This window comes from Strongylocentrotus purpuratus, unplaced genomic scaffold (assembly GCF_000002235.5).
Source record: "Strongylocentrotus purpuratus isolate Spur 01 unplaced genomic scaffold, Spur_5.0 spur5_scaffold_3, whole genome shotgun sequence".
NCBI lineage: Eukaryota > Metazoa > Echinodermata > Echinoidea > Camarodonta > Strongylocentrotidae > Strongylocentrotus > Strongylocentrotus purpuratus.
The window spans coordinates 10,628,073-10,646,104 of NW_022145609.1; the positions used below are offsets into that span (position 1 = coordinate 10,628,073).

The 18,032-nt window shown below is 36.2% G+C and overlaps 1 long non-coding RNA gene across 1 annotated transcript in view; it reads right to left on the reverse strand.

Annotated features, from left to right (window-relative positions):
• Positions 1 to 8,575, reverse strand: part of LOC115928856 — a 59,748-nt gene extending 51,173 nt beyond the window's left edge. The window contains exon 1 of the long non-coding RNA XR_004066253.1: positions 8,380 to 8,575. This is a non-coding gene — a long non-coding RNA (uncharacterized LOC115928856). The remainder of the gene's footprint in view (positions 1 to 8,379) is intronic.
• Positions 8,576 to 18,032: the final 9,457 nt, after the last annotated feature.

An 18,032-nucleotide genomic window follows, 5' to 3' on the forward strand; every position in this document is an offset into this window, starting at 1 on the left:
AATTCATCACTTGCTTTTTTAATCTCTACAATAACTGGTCATCCCACATTCACAGTTGCTAGCTGATTGACGTAGGGGAAGGTGAAATTGGCGATGAATAATCAAACTCAAAATGTCATCCATTTGCAATTTTTTAAACCAAATCCCATAAAAGGGGAATTTGATTGCGTGTCGTGTCACGCAGATGACACTGCCTGACAAGGAAGCGTCAAATTTGCTTCTCCTCGGCAGCTTTCGATGGACACTGCCAAGTGGCAAGCGATGATCAGTTTCCGATCATCTGAATTTCGAGGGACAGCTTATAGCGGATCCTGAGCCCTTTTTGACACTACACGCACTGATTGGCAGGGAAGGTGTTAATTGGGAGAGCCTGAGAAGGCAAGGTCGACACCCCCTTTCGTACCACCCCTCCCATGAGAAAAACACCCTATTGTAGGTGTAGGAATATATAATTATATGCTACTGTATTATCAAACATTGCATGATTTGAAGGTATTTAAAGTAACGTTCTGCATATATATATATGTGGTAAATATCTATAGCGTTATTTTGTTTCATTGTTACATATCTTGTACAATTTGTTAACAAAATGAGTGTATCTATTTTATGTAAGATGCTGAACTCTTAATGTAAAATGACACTGGCTTATAAAGTGGTCATTTATGGTAGTCATTGTAAAATGTTAATGTTAACTCCGCCCCCCTCCCCCTTTCCCCCTCTCCCATTTCCCTCACACCCCCCCCCCCTATCTCTCCTTTATACACTACCACCCCGCATATATACATCCCTGTTTTCAAACAGGAAGGCCAATCATTATAAGTTGTACTCGTTTGATTACAGACATGAAAAATTTCATGTTTTCGACAAATTTGTGCCAACATTTTAGAGAGGCATTAATCCATCTCTCATTAGATTCAAGATCACATTTAATTGGTTTGTCTACACCACAGATCACATACTGTGAGGCAATAACATTAATGCCATCAACTTTAGAATCTCTCTATCTCTTAATTTTCCACCATACAAAAATTGTTTGGAGGTTTGACAAAACTTCAGATAAACCCTGGACGTCAAAGTTTGTGAGAGTGCATTTAACCAGCTGACTACTGAATTCTTCATTCCCATAGGTTTAATACAGGAGCTGACTGGTTCCAGTAGCCAAAGGGTTAATATCATATGTTAGGAGCCAGACTGTTACTGTGCATAATAGTGTGTAAAAAAATATATGAGTTAACGTCCTTCTAACAGAGGGTTTGATCTGTTGGATACGCAATACACATACATTTTTTCAGATTTCTGACTTCACTTCAAAATCATAAAATATCACACAGGAAAATTCCAGATAGACGGTTACAAATACATGTATCAACTCTTCAAATTTCTGTAAGGATTTTCTCCAGTGATATCCCCCCCCCCCCCCCTTCTTCAAAAAAAAAAAGAGTACAATACTTGAAGCTACATCCTGACACGCAGGCCCATAATAAATGCCGCATTGAACCAGCAATACTCACAGAACAGACTGGAAACGACTGCCATTATACATGTTTAACAACAGGTGAAGAAAACAACTGTTCACATGTCTGAGGAACCATTTACCAATCCAATTTAAAATATCATAGACAGCAGTGATGATCAAACAAGGTGTTCAGACTTGCTATTAATTCATTGTTTTACAGCACAGTTCTTGTACAGCTATATTTTTTTCCATTTTGAAAATCGTATAATTAAACATAAAGCAAAATGAGTGTCAATTTGATCACCATTTCAAATGAAAACTTGATAAAGGATCAAAATCCATTGCTAATGTGAATGTTAATTGTATCACGCAAAAATTGTTTAACTGAAGGTAGGGTTTATAGTGAGCGCACACTGATGATCAGCCAGCTGACACGTATAACATGTCAACAGACCTCTTCAAAAATGGTTTCTTATAAAGACGACGTTCCTTTACACGATACCTCTGTTCGTGAATACACCACTTTTGCTATACCACAATTCTTTTGGAGCCGTTTCTTTGTACAAGTTTCATATACATTTCTTCTAGTCTGAACAGGTTTTTGATCTTTAATGATGTCCCCAACTGACGGTCATATACAAGTGACTTTCACCCGTCAGGGGCACCTACGTCAGGGCCACATGGCTCATATCCTTCATACTCATCTAGGGCAGTCAAACAACCTTATCAATCTTCTGAAAGAATGGCAAGTTCGTTGTTGTACCAGCAATAATGAAAGTGTATGGCAAATTCATTGGTATGAAATTATTAATCATTTATATTAGAGAAAACAATAGCTTGGTTTCTGGTACCCCTTTAGGTTTGTCATGGTATAGATCTTAAAGGCTTGATATCTTTTACATGGGGAGGGAAGACTTGGGGACAGCCAGGGGAGCACTGCCTGCCTACCTGCCTCACAAAGTTGACTGAGTCACCAGCAGAAAAAAGAATCTAACACAACAACTAGGAAAAACATTTGGCAAACTGTTGATCTACATGATGGTGTTTCCTATGTTTTGTTTGTAATCATAGCTTACCTGAGAGATACAAAAACATCCTTAACTCTGCATTACGACCAAACCGTGATAGGTTCTGTGCTTCCTCCCACCTAACCAATGTTTAGTACCTACTGTTCTTTAATTACCAACAGGATGACTATGAGAAACACCACCAAACCACAGGATGATGCACAAAGACATACAATATACAAGGCAAAAGAACATGAACTCTCACCTAAAATACTGTCTTCCGAAACCTCCTTTTGTTTCACTTAACAATCTCAAAGTTACACCGAACACTCAAAAAATATGCTACGCCATGGAACAGAATCCACAATGTTATGGTCATCCCCTTTCAATGAAAACAACATCTGAGCCGACTGGTATACGCAATGAACAAATAGCGGGAGGTGGTTTGACTTTCACCAGAGGAAAGGTGAGAGCTCGGTACCAACTTAGTAACTCGGTACCAACCAAGAGGCAACGCAGCAGACATAATTGGTCCAGGTTGTTGACGGTATCTTAGGAACGCTAACACAGGCAGTTTTTCTAATTTGACCTTAAGAGTTCATGGGGATGTATTGACCTTTGACATTGACCTTGGGACCCCCTGTCGAGGCAGCTGATGTTGGAGGAAGTGATTGGAGGGGTAGTGGATCAAACATGAATGATTTATTACAAGATGGCCTGAAAATAATGAAATATAAAAATGTACATGTTGATGGAGAGCTTACAAATGTATGTTGCACCAGGGAGTCCCTGGTTGCACATACACATTTTCTATAACCCTTGCTTTTGTCTTGCTGATCAGTTTTCAAAATACCTCCTCTTTTTTGTATCAGTACCTTTTTCTACTAAAAAGTGGAAAAGTTTTTAAATGACATGTTTCAGATATTTTATGTAAGAATAGTTTCTTAAAGATATCTGTATGTAAAAGATATTTGATAATTTCTTTTTTTGCCATTTGCAAAAAGTTAAGTTAGACTTTTCAATTTCAATGTCGTAATGTTCATTCATTTTCCCCTATAATCTATATTATAATGCAAGATTAATTTTCATTAACCCCCCAAAATCAATACCTGCCGACTTTTCATCATGATGACGTCTAAAAGAAAACTTGCCAACCTTCTAAAACTTCCACCGACATCTTTAAAAAAGATTATTCTAAAGATAAACAGTGACTTCTAAAGTTTATGCACACTTGCCAGCCAGCTTACGTCAAACTTTTCCTTTCAAATCGCTATTTTGATAGCAATCGCCTTGAGTTCAACCCAGGTATGCTTGTGGCATTGTTATAAATCCAAACCTACTCTAAACTCGAACAATAAAAGCCACTTTCAAACTTTCTTTTCTTAACTTCCTTCGGGAGTAATCCTTTCAAGGGCCTCTACATTTTTTTTCTTATTTTTTTTTCCTTCTATTTTTATAAAGGGTGCTTCCCTGATGTGATTGTTTTTACTCCAACAGGAAGTATGGAATTATTTTTGTTGTATGATGTTACAGTTTTGTCTTCACATTTTCTTTTGTAGCGTGTTAATAACATCCGGTACTATAGGGTATGGGAAAGGGGGAGTAGGTAATTTTCCTGGGGGGACAACAGGTGGGTGATATAATTGTTGTGCAACCTAGGAAACAACATGAACTTGTGATGCAAGGGAGAGTATCAAGGGCCCCAACTTACCATGGAAAAATGTCATTGCAAAAACAGGAAGGTGAAAATTAATGATTTCATGACCAGTATTATGATACTTTTCCATCAATAGTTTGATTTCTTTAAAATCTTTAGAAAAAATGCTGAACATAATGTCCTTAAAATAAGTTATCTGGTGAGTGTGATCCTTAACATAAATAAATGTTTATCTCTCTTGCAATACTCCTCTGTCTTTCTCTTTCTTTCTTTCATTTATACTTTCCCACCATTTTTTAAAATAAATTGGTTGCTTTATTGACACAAGACTCTGATGCTAGTGCATTTAATAATTTATTCATTTCATCCTTCTTTGTCATTCTCTTTTCTTGTCTTTCTATTCATGACTGTTTCTTTAGGTCTCCTTCTCCTTAAATACATGGCCATGTCATCTTTTTATTCTATCTCCCTTCCATTGTTCTTCAAAATCTTCTCATATCAATTCATCACATTCTTGCTACGTCACACAAACATCAGACAAATTCTCCTCTCTGCATGATGTGTCGCCATATCAATAGTTATAAACTAGGAAAATGAGACCTCGTTATGTCACGATAACACAACATATCAAGTATATCAGGTAAACCATCGGGAGCTCAGCGTCCAGCATTGTCATCATGACTTTTATCTTGTGAGAGCCAGAAAGGAGTAACTTATCTCACTTTACACCGAATTAAAACCCTTCTGGTTCTCATCAAAGTACTCAGTCTGGTAGAGTCTGAAATGCCAGTCTCAACAGGCGTACTTCCTCCTCTGCAGGTGTGGGCGGCTCTTGACATGCTTTGTGTTTTCTTCTACCTTGGACTCAAATAAACTTCTTCATGGGAGGAGATAGAAAGAATCTCAAGAAAACATAGAAAACTGCCCAAATAACTATCCTCCTCGTGATCTATTACTGTCTATATATAGTGCTTACATGTGATTCATCTGTTGCAATAGTGTACATTGAGCATTTGTTGTTAATCAACTTGGAAGGACAGGTATTATAATGTACATGTATAAGCCGGCCAAATAATTACTTTTTGGTGCGTTTATATCATGATGTACAACAAATAAAACAAAATAATCCATGATATGGTATGCATGAAAGCTTTATTTAATTTCCCATGTATTTGTAACTTATAATTTGTACAGTGCCCCTCAAGAAAACAGTTTTAATACTGAGAGAGTTACCCTGTTTAAAGGTAATACAAAATGTTGGTATTTGGTAATATTCAGAGATCGTTGTCACGGTTGAAATCAAGTCTAAAGTTATGAAATGGTAAATAATAAACTCTTTACGATGTATAGCTCCCTCTCAAGGTCAAGATATTAATTAAGCTATAAAAAAATGTTTAACTAAAATCGACCGATTAGCTATTTCCATTTAGAAATTCATGGTCGCAGCTACCATTGTACGGCCGTAGGCACTAATTGAAATTTATCAAAATTTACAGGTAACGCCGGTAAATTTTTATAATCAATTTTTCTCGAAAGCAGAAGTGTTTTAGGGGCTAAATTGTCTAGTGCCCATAATACATCCACATGGGCATCCAAATATATCAATAATGTAAAGATTCACTATCCACCCAATTTTCAAAATTTCCAGAAAACTTTGTATTACCTTTAAATAAAATGAATAATTTGATTAAAGATGAAGTTGAGTTCTGGTCATGCGATTGCATTGTGAAAGAAACGGTGTGGAATCGACCAGAAAAGATTTATCCTCTAGCATATAAGAATTTGTGTGTATTGCAAGGTTCTGGAATCATCAGAATGATAAGAAATTGGCCAAGTCTTGATAAAGTTACAAACACTGTACACAAAAAGATGTATATGGGACTACACGAACACGTGGCGTAAAAAACCTACCCCCCCCCCCCCCCCCCCGAGTTTTACGATGTACATGACATATTTAGAATATGAAGGCATTTGAAGAGCCATGCTTTTCAGGGAACATGTCTTATCTGATGTTCTTCCACACTTGCATTATAAGAATGATAACGCTCACAAACTATTTTTCACCTCTTCTCAGAACTCAACCTTCTCTTTAAAGTGGTGCCTTACAAATGTTATATGCTATCATTATCATTTCTAGTTTTATGCACTCTGTAGTAACCATTAGTTCAGAGCCAGAAGGGTGTTAGCTCTCTGTAGAAAGTATAAGAGTTGACAACCCTCAGCAGACGATTCTTACAGATATGTTTTTATTTTTCTCTAATGCAAACTAGATGTAGATATTTCAAGGTCAAGTGGTGCCAACACTTGTCTGGAGACGTGAAGGTCATCACGACTTTCTTGCAGATTGTCTGTCAATTTAAAACAAGTCTGTTACTTTTACACACACACTCGCTAAGAATAGCAACAAAATAAACAAATTTTGCATGCAAGAATGTGGATGAATGCTTTTGGGATTTTAAACAGTCACTAGGACATTATTTTTTGCTCTTTTTACAATAAAAACATGAGGAAATTATTTCTGTGGAAAAATATGTTTTTCACGAGTAGGGCAAAGTTTGTTTTCACACGTACACATCGAGTACTTATCTAATCATACCAGGGTAATATTATGCCACTCTAGGTCTAAAGACGATAAAAATGCTCTTGACCCGCTTCTCGTTACCTTGACAACCCTATCAACAAACTTTCAACGGGCCCTGGGGCTGCGGTATACGTAGATGTTGTGAAGTGCATCCTCTGTCCTGGCAGCTACACAAATTTTGTTGTTTTGCTAGAATTGAATGAGATATTAAGCTGTCATGTGATGCCAGTCTACTAAAGCTTTGCAAAGTCATTTTGAAACTGGAGACTTCGCAGGAAACCGTCTAGGGATTGGGTCTCTTTCATGTTGCCTTGAGTTGTTTGTTGATATGTTTTGGTTTATTAGACATTAATAACTTGGAATATGTGCCTTGACTCTTTGACATTAGTCGTATTATTGTCATCCAATACTAGAATGTTCCTATTCTATTGTTTTATTTTGATTGCTGAAAAGCATTATTTATGTGCGGGCTGACTATCTAGGCCGTCAGCCCCCTCTCCCTCAATATCAATATTTATGGTATCTCATACACATCATATCTCATGATTCATGCACATATATGAGGCATCGTAAAATTATCAGACATACAGAAATATGTTATTTAATGTTGTCCAGTATCAAGCTGGTGTGAGGATATAAACATGTAGAGTTTATTACCGTCTGCTTGTCCAGATTGAAAGCCTTTGATGACCATTACTACCAGAAATCATTTCTTGGAGATGATTGCAGAAGTTAATATAGAATCTGGATTTGTAATTATAGCTCTTCATATGAAATACCGTCTCTAAGCACTTTACAGATATTATTACCCCGATCCATTCACACACAATGTGCACCATTTAAAACTCCCTGGGAAGTATTCCTACTGTATCGGTCGCCGTGAGGGCATATATGGCAATTACTAACACAAAGGATTTGGTCATCCTACCAGAGGAGTATTTCAAAAAGACTAAGATTGACTTTAAGTTGAACTTAACTACGGCAGGCTGTTTATGCCACTGTTTGCTCTCACCATTTACTGGCATTGGTTTCTCAAGGGAAGTACAAATCATGGTCACAAATCTACAGAATTTACCTTTTTTGATAGTTCATTATTGAAGAAAAAATATTATCTAAAGATCATAATTGAGAGACCACTGGTGGGAGCAACCAGTGGCATGAACAGCCTTCGATAGTTAAGTCCAACTTAAAATCGATCTTAGTCTTTATGAAACACCCCCCAGGCCTCATTTCTCTCCTGGGTATGGATTGCCAAATGCAGAGTAATGTCTTGCCAAAGGACATTAGTGCCATGTCAGGGATAGAACTCACAACATTTGCATTGCAAGTCAAGTGCTTAAACCACCTCCAAAACACTTATATATTGCTTCAAATAATCAAAGGATCATTCCACTCACAAACATGATCTAAAGCATACACATATCAGTAGAGGGGAAACTTGTGAGAGTCCCATAGCCATTTTCACACATATCCTTCTTTACCCCCTTGCCAAACAGCTGATTACCCCCGTCTCCTTCCTCGCATCACATGGGAGGAAAACCCAAACTTCCTGGCATTCTTTTTAGGAGCGCACCCATCCCCCCTCTTAATCCCTTTCTCCCATCCCTAATCAAGATTTCACATTCCCCCGAATGAGACGCATGAATGCGGCACCTCAATGTTTCAGAAGATTACTTACTTGGCTCAAGTTGTCACAGCGATGCAGGAGGGGGAACCTTCCACAGACAGATCCTGCTTCGGAGATTGCGTACGGTTACCGTGGCAACAGACGATTTGGTACATCACCACCTCCTTGTGTCTTGGTTTGGTTTCAGACGAGGATGTTACTCATCAAGGGATACAAAGGGCCTGGCAGAGACAAGACAGAAACATGGTTTAGATTTTGGGCAAAGAATAATGTCTATTGAGAGGAAACGAGTAAGGGGGCGATGACTGGGACATATACAATGCACCCCTCCCCCCCCCCCCCAATCATTCCTCTCCCCCTCTCCCTGTCTGTCTGTCTCACTCTCTCTCTCTCTCTCTCTCTCTCTCTCTATCCCTCTCCCTTTGTCTGTCTGTCTGTATGTCTGTCAGTCTGTCCATCTATCTGTCTGTCTGCCATCTCTGTCTCTCTCTTTCTCTTTCTTTCCTTCTCTTCATTCTCCCATTGTTAGTCTGTTTATTTGTGAATATCTCTCCGTTTCACTAAAAGTATGCCTCTTCTCCTACTTCTCTCTCCCTCCCGTCTCCCTCCCCCCCCCCCCTCTTTCTCTCTCTCTCTCTCTCTCTCTCTCTCTCTATCTATATTTCTGAAATAGCGATTCCAAAATCCGCCCTTTTCTCTCTTTGTTTTCATGTTTTTCAACTTCTTCCCTTATCCTTTATTTTCCCTATTTTCATCACATTTTTGCTTCATCACATACATGTATCACACAACTTCTCTTCTCAGCATACTGTATGTCATTATCAATAATAAAACACAAGGAAAATGAGACCCAGTTATGTCACGACAAGATAATATCAAGTATACTATCGGGAGCTGAGCTCTCTAATTCTCTGGCATTTCATGTGGCACCATTTCTTAATATTTCTCAATATCTTAGGTGACAGAAATGGGACAACTTAACCAAATGCAAGCTGCTTTACTTAAAACAATAATGAGTAAAGCGTGGCAATCACAAATGACAGTCTGGGGAAAACCGGTTTCGATAAGTCTCATAAGTTTCATGTTCCTGCCAATTTAATGTTCTTTTATTGAAGTCTTCCTCTGCCAAACAATGCCATTCTTAGAAAGTTATGATGTTATCCCAAACTTATCTACAAACAAACTTTAGCTTGGAACCTTACTTTCTTATACTATTTAACAGAAAACAATGACTTCCAAGGAATCACATAATGGCACTTTCAATACTCTATTGTTTTGGCTGATTGTAGAAATCAAGTTTGGATTACAAAATATGTCTGTCAATGTAATATTTGCACATTACAAAAGGTGCTATTGAAATTACCTATCAAGTTAATTATTTGTTGTCTTTGCAATCCTGTTTCTTTCTTCTTTTTCTCAATATCATCTGCTTAGTCAAATCTAGCAAAATTGTTTGAAAATACCAAATACATGTACATGTAAGCCTATTCTCATTCTCAATCAAAAGTCACATGACTTCCTAAAACAAGAGGTTACTTTAATTCAAAAAGAGAAAATGCAATAATTGAAATATGATGCAAATTCAACTAGGATCTGTGCTTTGGTTAAGAAGATGCTCGAGGAGAAAGGGCGTTCATCTGGAAACCCTGCTGATAAAAATGAAACTGTAACTGTCATCTTCCATGGTATTCATTAAGTGCAAAACATGAGTTATTCTTCTTTCTTTTTTTTTAAACAGTGAAAATTAGTGACAGATTTTTGACTGATTTTAACCAGACGTTGGGATGAGAGCTAGCAAGGGAGGAAATGTCACTGCATCATTTCCCCCTCCTTCTCTTCCCTTCTCCTCCGAGCGGCTATTCCATTTTGTGAAACCTAGCTACCCTTGGAAAGGATGCTCTCATCTTACATTGTCCAGATGACTATCCCCCTGTCCACACACAACATTTTCCATGATTAGGCGTGATTAGCTACCGGTATACCGTTTCGCGATAGTGATACCGTTTCGCGATAGTTTTTACGATGAAAATTGTGTGTGTGGACGCTCACTAACGATACGTTGTATAACGAAACTAATCTAATGAAACGCAGGTTTGGGCATCGTTTCGAACTGAAACTCAATAAAGAATCACGCCTAATCACGCCTAATCACGCCTAATCACGCCTAATCACGGAAAATGTTGTGTGTGGACAGGGGGAGTGTAACTAGTGTAACTAACTGGGCAGGGCTTAACGTGACCTCGAGCGAAAGGAGACTACACCACTCATTTTCGCTTCCATTTCATGACCGCAGAAGCAAACTGCGCACCTATACGACATTGCGCTGTAGAGTTTCAGGATTACTTTCTTCTGTGTGTGGACATCCTGGAATTTTTACGATGATTATTTATACAACGTTTCTTGTGTGTGAACACTATGAAATTTATACGATGATTCTTTGACGACGTTTCGTTATAGAGTTTCGGGATAAATTGTTTTGTGTGTGGACATGCTGTTCATATGGTCTGTTCAGAGCCAGAAGGGCATTAATTATGTGTCAGGTGATATGAGTTAATGTCCTTCTGGCTCGAAAAAGATGATTTAACGTCAAGTGTGCTCTTGAGAACATCTTAAAGCCCATCTGTACTTGATTACAGGAGGGATTAGACCACCCTGCAAGGTCACTGGACAGGTGGTTATCTCATCAAATCAGCTCTCAGTTAACACAAGAAAAAGAGGATCATGGGGGACCAATGGTCACCAATCCCTCTATATAGAGGGAGCAAGTAGCTACAAGTTGTACAGTGGAGCTTTGAAAACAGGAATGACAGTGAATAGCTTGCAAAATGAAAAGATTAGAATGGATTGAAAGACATATGTTGCTAATATGAACAATTTTTAAAAATATCTTCTTTGTTTCTTTGCCTCTCAGGAGTTTAATACGAATAAAACAATTTGTCAGCAATAATGGTTCTACAATCACATGTTACAATATTGAATTTATATTTGATGAATTTTCAGGCAAAAAAAAATTATGTGATGCAACTAAGTGCTTTAAGAGTATTATCTAAGACAATCATTGGCATTGGCACATTCAACGTCATACTGTGTGCTAATGACGTCATCCATGTTGTAGAAAAGTAATCTTAACCTAACACATCCCTAGCAACTGCATCACTAGGCCAATTCATTTTTAACATGCAACATTAAAGTATATTCTTTGCAAATTATACTCCTGAAATGCCTAAATGATCTCAAATACTTTAAGAAAAACTAATTCGAATACCCAAAATCACCATTTGGTCATTTTTTGCAATTTTCATAAACTTAGATATATATTATTAAAAAATGAAAAACAATCGGACTAAAAAAATTTAAGAAACTGAACATCTTAAAGAGCCGTCACGCGGGAAACTCACAGATAAAAATACCTTCATGAACTTGGGTCTATTGCATCTACGACCAAAATACGCAATCAGAAATACCATCAACAAGCAAAGGGAAAGAAAGATAACTTCAGGTATATATAGATCTAGGTTCAGGAAGACCTGTAAATTGCAGAGGGAGACAAGATGTAGAGAGGCTGAATGGAAGTACTAATCTCTAATCCTTGGCCGTGAACTCCAAAATGAGTGAAACAAAATGGAGAAGAAATTATGAGGAGCCTTGAACAAATTGACAAACTCTGAAAATTATGTCCTTCCCTATCTTATAGAGAGGAGGTGTTGAAAGCTAGGTGCATGATAGTCTCAAATTGCAGTCATTTCTTACTGATAGCCTTTTAAGTTAATACCTTTACAGCAGTTAAAGAATCTAACACGTACAGAGAACTGTACCACTAAAGTTGTGTATATAATGAATACACAATTATAATCAAATAAAGAAACATTTTAACTTTAAGGGAAGAGCATGATTATGTAATTTTCTTAAAAGATGCACTGTTTGAACAGTGAGTCAACCCTGATTCTTCAATAAGATCTTATAAGAAGCGATATCCAAAACCTAATTTTTTCTTTATAAAGTATTACTATACAAGGCTTGCATTCCTTCACTTAGTTATTATGAATCATTTTTTATACTTAATTATCATCAAACGTTTTCATACATTGTAACTTAAAGCATAATAATAATAATATAATAATACAGCATTTATTATGCGCCAACAATCTAGTAAACTATTCTGAGGCGCAGAGGGATAGAATTAGAATGAGATACATAGAGAAATGAGAAGGGGGGGGGGGGGTGGAAATAATAATCATATCATACAAAACGTATTATTTCTCCACAGGGTTACTTTAATATATGTTCAATCTACCAATGAAGTCTACATTCTTTGTTAGGGGTGGAGGAAATAGTTCCAATCCATCTCAATCAAAAAAATTAAATTCGATAATTTCAAAGTTTCTTTCACTTGATTTACTGACTTTATTTATGACAGGAGCAGGATAAATAGGGTCTGTATTCTCACACTATAACAGCATCAGGTAAGGATAAACATTTGAACGAGTTTTTACAAAAATGAAATCCTTTTTCCCCTCGGTGGGAAGTATGCTCTCAAGATGAACCAACAAGATATAGGCTGTTAATGATTGCATTCACACACAGATAGATCTATGTTTTATTTATTTAAGAGAACATTTAATGGTACAATGTAAAACATACAGCTAACAAAAAATCAACATGTCAGAATCAATGTCAGAATCAAAATCAGAATCAATAATTCAAAGTTTAAAAGAAGTGTTTCTTTTGTTTAAATTCAAATAAAACCTTACAACTCAGAATCAACTACTTCTCCATTTTATTTATGACCCCAAAAAGGAATTGTCAGCAGTGCTCTTTATTCTTCATTTCACATGTTAGAAATGGCTATATTGGGGAGCAGTTGGAAAGGTGATAGAACTATTTCACACCTCTTAAACACATATTAACCCAGTAATAATAGACCTGACTTGAGAGAAAAAATGTTAAATCATTTTTTTTTATTTAGTGTGAACAACTTTCATAGGATATCTTCCATTGATGCGGACCTGCACCTTAGAGACTAAATATTCCCTCTCCAAACAGTCCAGGGACGAAAACAGCGCTGGTTAATTGGGCGTTATTTTTAATCTCGCCGTTTATGGAATGAAAATATCACGTGGGGAGAGGACTTGCGACAATCCGTCGGACTGGATGACTTAATTCTGACTTTATTAATATCACCCCGGTCTAGGATGTTTCTGTTTTGATTCAAAAGGAGATGGGGAAATATCGAGAGGAGGGGAGGGATAAATATAAACCTGTCTATTAGCTGATGCTAGAGAGTGCTCTTCATGATAGTTTTTCATCCCAATTCTTGGGTGAAGAGTTAGGCTCAATTTCAAATTCATGCATTGCTTCTTAATAATTCATCATGACAGTAACAGAGATCGAACAAAGATTATTGAATTCTATTTCAATTTTCAAAGTGAGAAATGGAAAACGAGAGGGAAAAGGATGAGAAAAGAAGAAGATATAGGATCCTTCCAACACCCTTTCTCTAATCAATGCTGATGTTCATTTCCGTAAATTCTAAGAAACATGGGTGAACCCCCCCCCCCCCCAATGAATAGACTCAAACTACGCCAATATATACTCAATATGCTATATTATACCTTTAACAAATGTTTACCCTCCCCAAGGTGTGACATTTACACATTGAGATACTTTATGAGCCTTGCTGAAACCTAACTGAAAAGTGCAGAAATTAATTTCCAGAGCCCAGGGATGTTTTTCCTTCTTGAAGTGGCGTGCAATACAAGCCAGGTGAGATATTAATAAGCCTAGTAAGAAAACGTTAAGACTCAAAGCCACTACTGTTTGAAACAGCCAAGGCCTAGCTGAGCAATTATATCTTGGTTTTCAAAGATACACCTTTACTTATGAAGAAAAACAAGGGGATATCGCTGAGGCATTTGGAATTCTGGGCCAGGGTGTTTAACCAAATTAAAACAAACAAGAAATTTTGCAAACATAGGTCGCAAAATGTTGTCAACAAAAATTGTGAATGCCATTTGTTATACATACAGTACCTACATATCCTTAGAGACACCCTTGTTGGACACATGCTAAACTTTGAATTTTCAGTGAAATTGTTTCAAAACTATACATATTTGTATGAAGAAAAATCATTTTATATAAAAGAGAAAAGACTGATCAGCTTAAATAAATAGCCCTATTAAAACCTTATTTTCATTAAATTATAACTGAATCTGCTTGTTACAGATGAAGAGAGAGATATATCAAACCTGCACTTTTATTTACGTCACTTAAGATTGGAATGACAAATGTGTCACTCAATAATCATATAGAGCAAATCCCAAAATCTAATTATTTGAAAAAGACTGCATCTAAAAAAAAGATGACCTGTCCAATCAATACTTTCCTTCCAGCATCTATTGATGAAATATTTCTGATCTATAGACACTTGCACTGAGCTTGTACAATAACCAACTGAGAAATAAATTAAAAACTTGATTTTTTTTTAAAGCTGAGGCCTGAGCGAACAGCTGTGTCACACAAAAAAGGGACAAAATTGAACAGGAAAATTTATGTTTCAGTCCAAAACATTTTTGTTAAATTTAGTGTCAGACAACTCCAGCTCTAAATATTGAATATTTGTCTGATATACTCCAAATTGACAGAAGAATCCCACAATTTCATATAATGACTCTTTGCATTATGACTTGTAATCAATATTTATTTCTCTCTTGTGACGAAACAATCAAGTTTTTAATAACAAATACCTTTCTTTTATAAATCATATTCTAACACAGACGTTCTGGCCCGATTTCACAAAGGAGGTTTGTCGACAAATATGACACGTTTTTACGCGTATTTTACAAACCTGGTTTGTAAAGAACAAAAGGAGGTTTGGCGAAACAAAAGGAGGTTTGTCGACAAACCTCCTTTGTGAATTCGGGCCTCTGAGTGTGATAACAATTTCTCTCATCATGAGAATTTATTTGAAATGTTACAATGAAAATTTTAAAAAAGATGATCGATATAGTCTGAAGCTACGTACTATAGCAAATGACTCAAAGCCTACATTTATTGCCTTGCTTGGCAATACTTTTTGATATCAAGAGTAGGCAATTATTGTTTCTTTCTTGCCTTGGTGAACATAACTCCAACAACACCAAAAAATCAAACCATACAAATCGACAAGCCAAATTAAAGCAATAGATCCCTCCCTTTCACACACCTCATTGCCTTCCAACAACTGGTGGCTAAACGGAAATACTCTCTATTCATATATCTCTTTTCTTCTAGTATTTACTTTTCTCACAATTATGTTGATGAAGTCAGAAAACCAATTTGTATTGCCTCTAGGTTCATTACCTATCCACAAAGCAAAAGAGCAAATAAAAATAAATCTGATCTGCACTAGTCCAAGGACAAGGGCAAACCTTAAAGATCATTTAGGAAAGAGCTTGAATTTGTATCAATTTGTGCACTTTATGGCAATATTCATCCTTCTCTTGGTTGGTATAATCCTAAAAAAGAAACATAATTCAAGATTCATTTTGATTTGTGGAATTCAAGGATTTAATTATTAGGAGCTGCACCCGCCTACTTCTTTCTAATCTTGTATCAATTGATGAACTTTCTGGCAATATTTATTCTCCTGGTGGTTGGTATAATACTAAAAAAGAAACATAATTCACAATTCATTTTGATTTGTGAAACTCAAGGAGTTGTAGCGAGCTGCACCTGCCCCTTTCTAATCTTGTTGAAATGTAATGGTGTGTGAAAAGTATATATTGGCTCTTCGTAGCCAGAACGGTGTTAACTCATATATTCTAACACAAAGATGATTACCCCCTTCCAATTCTGGCTCCACACAGTTGTTACATGTATCATCTGTGTAGAGCCAGAAGAAGAGAGTCAAATTTTTTGTTTCAAGTGGTATAAGAGTTAAAGGCCCATCTGGCTCTTAACAACCAATATTCTGCATTATATTGGTTTGATTTTAATTTAAAAGTAGATAAATCAACAAATGCAAGAATGAAAAGATATTTTGCCCTACCCAAACTTTAGCTATATATCGTTCCTATTTTCACGAAGTGACGGTACTGAGGAAAATCCGCACGCAAATTGTATGCGATTTTCATTCACTACCGTCACGATATATGTAATAACTAGTAAACCATAAAAAGTACATAAATACAATTATCTAACTCACCTCAAAATATGTTTACTTAATATTTCATGGTGCAATTGTAGCATTTTTTTATTACAAAAGCTGAGTGGCTTGCTTGTAATAGAAATCTTTTCTAAATCCACTCAATTTATTTTTTGTTAAAGGTAAAAATTCAATTGAAATTAAGCGAAATAGACATTTTCTTCAGATTGCCATGAGATCGTGAAGTATCTACATCCCAGCTAATAACAAGAAAAGTGAATAGTTTTCTTAACTTTTCGTCTCCCTTTTCAGATGTTTCTCTTATACTATGTTCCAGTGCAAAGAAGAAGAAAAAGTTCCTCGATCGAGAGAGAGAGAGAGAGAGATAATGTACAGCTCTTTATTTAGGGACTCCTACACTCCAACCCCCACAAATAATAATAATAATAATAATAATGATAATAATAGTAATCTGTTTCATGTTCATATTTAAATTTTGTCATTTATAAGCAGAAAAATAAACCTTTTCAGTGTTTTTTTTTTATCAAAAAACAATTGTTCCTATGAAAACTTCCTAAAGGAGAACAAGTATTTCATCCTAAAAGATATTTATGACTCAATTTACAACAAAAAAAATTCTGAAAAACACATGACTAATGACCCACAAACCCTACAAGCGAGCCCAGTGCACCAGAACAGGTTTCGTCTCTGCTCTAATAGGCTTTAAAAAGAAGCACAATCCATTAATTTACAATGGATATCAACTACAAATAACTAGAAAATAATTTGTATAGACTTGTTTATCAGTAAGCCAGGAAACGGAATGAAAAAAAAAATCAAATTAAAAAATTTGAACTCATTACAAAGGCCATAATGAATCGCTATAAAAAACAACATTTTTGTTGATAAGGATGCTCCGTCCCACACATGGAAAGAAAAGAAAGGGGAAGAATTTCCCCAAAAACAGTTGTCTGTGCAAATAAACATGACCTATTTCCCAATATATAGATGTCAGAGTTTATCAAATCGCATTCTATTTCGGTTACGTCAGATTCACAGGAGCATTGATGTAAAGAATACACATACCTACATGTACATGTATTCTTAGTCATATAGCGACTTCTAAATTGAAACTAAGCTGTAAGTTTTAAAAGATGTTTTTGAATAATACTTTTTATCAAAAAGGGGTCAATAACAAGAGGGTATTTAATCATATTGTGCCAGCAAAGGGGAAATACATATATGCATTCCTCAGATTAATTTCATGCTACATTACGATTGTAACTTTATAACTTTTTTTTGTGGAGGATGGCAAATCCACAGGCCAACATCAACAGGCTCTTTTTAGGCTTAGGGAAAAATTGTCAAAAGATTCTGTCTCTGGTCACATTTACATATTTCTAGCACAAAAAATTAATTGCTAGGCTTCCTAATAATAAAGCTATCTAGCATTTGTAGTATCTCTTTGCTGGAACAAACACACAAAACAAAGAAGAGATGAAGAAGTATCTCTTTGGTTCCACCAAAGTTTAAATATTTGACTACATAAACTACTGCTTAAAATAAAACATGGCACCTGTTA